Source organism: Sebastes umbrosus, chromosome 23, assembly GCF_015220745.1.
Source record: "Sebastes umbrosus isolate fSebUmb1 chromosome 23, fSebUmb1.pri, whole genome shotgun sequence".
NCBI lineage: Eukaryota > Metazoa > Chordata > Actinopteri > Perciformes > Sebastidae > Sebastes > Sebastes umbrosus.
In genome coordinates, this window is record NC_051291.1 from 12,857,090 (window position 1) to 12,861,123 (window position 4,034).

Below are 4,034 nucleotides of genomic sequence, written 5' to 3' on the forward strand. Positions count from 1 at the left end.
CCAGATTCATTCAAGAACTGTTGCTCAAGGGGCCAGTGTATTTCCTGCAAAGTTGACCAGGGGATCAATGTCCACGTCTTTATTACCATAAATCAGAATAAAAAACAAAACTGGGACTAATCTAGTTTGAATGGCCAAGGTGACGTGTCACCTGTGGTGGGCGGTGCAAGAGACAGTATGATGAGATGCCTGTATGAGTATATTTTGTACATAGTGTCTGCACATTATACATGTGCCTGTTTAAATGTATACAGCTAATAAAAGATTAAATAATAAAAAAAAAGAATAAAAAATATAATCAACAAATAAGTTATATTATATCAATTAGACTTTATCCTGTGGGGGAAATTCACAAACTTCCAATAAAGTAATATAAAATATGTATAAATAGATAAATAAATATATAAAATTGCCCCACATTTACCAGCTGCAAAATTAAAGTAATGAACACATGAATGCACCAATAATCGTGATCAAATCATTAATATACATTATTCTAAAATGGGCCATTCTGCATAATGAGTAATATTACTTTTAATACTTTAAGTATATTTTACTGCTATAAATTTGTACTTTTACTTTTAACAGAGTAAACCAACACCATTCACAAACACCACTAGTGCATATGGCGAGTTAACATCAGTGCGTCATCAGTGCGTCATAAAAACGTCAGTTTAAGCACGTCAGTTTGCTCACTACAACGTCTGACGTCACACTAGCTACGTGCTATGTTATGCTAGGCTCTTTAATAACATAGTGTCGAACTTTTTCGAAGGCTGCAAGTTTTTTAAAGGTGTCACATTTTAGCAATGCAAAGCCAGAATATTATGCAACTAAAATTACATTTTATTTTAAGTTGCGACTTCTACAAGACATTGTACTTCCACCATCCTGGAGAATGGTGGAGATAGACGTCTCCCATTGCAGTGACTGCAGCCCCAAAACAAGACATGCAACCTGGATGACCCACTCTGCAAAACGTCCATGGAGGACCAGCCCCAGGTGGCAACAAGTGGACTTTTCAGGTATGTAGATTATCTTTTCATATTTTTTTACACAGTTTATTTTTGTTATTATAGTGGCAGCAATGTAAATGTTAGGGGACAGGCCCACTTATTCCAGTCATGATAAATCCTATCTTTGTGATGTTTATTTATTTGTTATTTTGTTTTATTTTATTATTCATTATCATATTTATTTATTTGTAGAGTGAGTTTTTTTTTGTTGTTGTTGAGACTGTCAGAGAGGAGTTGTGATTTTATATTCTTATTTATTCTATTTATATTTTTGTTATTACACTGGCAGCAATGTAAATGTAAGGGAACAGGAACACTTATTCCAGTCATGATAAATCATACCTTTGTGATGTTTATTTATTTATTTTATTTTAATTTATTATTCATTATCATATTTATTTATTTTTAGAGTGAGTTTTTTGTTGTTGTTGAGACTGTTTTTTTGTTGTTGTTGTATTTAACCATTATTTAACCAGGTAGTACTCATTGAGATTAAGAATCTCTTTTGCAGGAGAGACCTGGCCAAGACAGCAGCATTTAAACATACATTAAAGTTTCAGACGCCACAACGTAAAACAAATGCAAAATAAATACATAGCATAATATCATACAAAACACATTAAAATCAAGTGTTTAAAGCAACGTTAAAGTGAAAAGTTGTGATTTTATTTTCTTATTTATTCTATATATATTTTTGTTATTACACTGGCAGCAATGTAAATATTAGGGAACATCAGCTTATCCAGCCATGATAAATCATACTTTTGTGATATTATTTTTAGATATTTTTTAGAGTGATTTTTTTTGTTATTGTTGTCAGAGAGGAGTTGTGATTTTTTTAGGCAGAAGTTTGTGATGTTGTTGTGATATGATCGACTCCATTTATACATTTTCACTACATGAGCTGAAATATTATCATACTGTATGCTGTTGTCATCCTTTGAAGTGAAGCTTTCAGGTTTTTTATCTGTTATGCAACAAACTTCCATGGTACATTTGGTCCCTACCATGATGGTACAGTATCATGGAATCATTGCATTTTATATGGAATTACCATTGCACTTGGATAATCTTCAACCCGTACAAACTGTGCAAACCATGCACATAATGAGGAGCCCTACCTTTTTAATCACCTGCAACATAGTAAAGTCAAAACACTGAGTTTTGATGCATTTATGCAGTGGGAAAACTTACTGTCTGACTCTTCTACGTCTTCTTTGGAGTGCCTCATGTTGACTATTTGTGATAAGAGTTGGCAAAATTGTTATGTGTCTGATTCCTGGCTGATTGGAACGTTGTGGTTTTCACTGTTGTCGTGAAAGTGATGGTGATGATGGTGGTAACGGCTGTCAACAACTTGACTAGTGGATATTCTGTTTGTTTTCCTGTGACTTCTCTTTGTTTGGGAGTCAGATGTCAGGAGAGGCATAAAAGTAGAGATGTTATAAGGACAAAATATGATTTTTGGTAGTTTCTTTTCAACACTTCCCTGATTGGATAGTGAGATCTTGAGTTTACTGTTTTGGTGTAGCTTTTCTACTGTTCTCAGGCCTGCTTGCGTTTGTTATTTGTTCAGCCCAGACCAGAAATGAGATACGAGCACGTTGCTCCGGGGCAAAGAAGGGCATGTGGCCATTAAAATAAAAAAGAAAAATGTCTTAGTGGTCTTGACTAAAAACAGTCCCATCACAGCAAATGAACATGCACAATTAAGTTTCTGGCCCTTTAACCAAAGTGGTGAATTTTGCCTTTTTAAAAAATGCATAACATTTAATTAGTGGTGGCAGTGTTAAATGTTTATAAAACCATCTAAGGAAAATGTTTACCCTTTAATTCTTTAATATGGCAGCGATGGTGCAGTCGCATCATTAAACTACTTCTTACACTCTTAATTCTCCTGATGATACTCTCTGTACATTTTACAGTTCAGAGCGAAAATGCTCCCTCCATTTAGACCGGCCACATTAGCACTGCTAGATGAAAACACCAGTTTAGCCAAATGCAATTTTTTCTCACCTCACCCCATTACCTCAGTCAATATCTAATCTTCCTCTTCCTCCTTCTGATGTTTCCATTGATTCCCCAGACAAGTTTCACCACGCTCCTTAGCATGTGTATTAATGATCTCTCGCTCTCTCTTGCTTTCTTTCACACACTAGCAACTGGTGTGCTGCTAGGTCGAAGACACTTTGACAGGGATTCATGTGTGTGTGTGAGTGTGTGGGAGGGACAGCAAGTCGAGAGGATTGAAATATCAAGCAAAGACTGATAGCGATGGAGTGAATCCAATCATGCAAAAGTGAATGCATTTGTGCTGTTTTCTTGAAATCTGTAACCTAGGTTGTGTGGTCAGAGTGAGAAAACATGTCTTTGGTGCACAAGGACATTGTCAAAATGCTTCACTGACCCAGGGGACAGGCAACCTTGGGGTGGTAGCACACTGCACCACAACACACTGCACTAACTGCTGATGCCATCTGCTGGCCAAAACCACAAACTGCGGTCACAGTGTTAACTCAGATCCACCAGATCAAATACAGGCTTTTTTCTGCAAGCATTTCTAATACTGCAATCATCCTTCGCTGTCCTCTCTTTCCTGCACTTCCTTTTAAAGTGTGCAGCGGTTTGGATAAGATGAAACAAACAGATGTGTCCAAACTGATAGGATAAGATACTGGTGTATCTGTGCAGGCATGCTTCAAATTTGTGCTAAATTATCACCGCCAGCGGCAATAAAACGTCTCTAAAGTCTGACATCAAGCATTTGAAATACCCACCCAATGAAATACAATTAGCTTGAAGAGTATTATGAAATGATGTCTGCTCTCCCTGTAATTCAAGATCTCTAAATCCCAGTCGCTGCATTTATGAATGAATGAGCTTTTACCACCCTTTGGTAATTTTTTGGGGGGGAATTTAAATGCGTGCAAAGATCAAAGCCACCCTTCAGGAGGAAGAGGTGGTGCAATAAGCAGAAACCCCCAGACTATTCACACAGCAGAGTCCCTCTTCCACAGT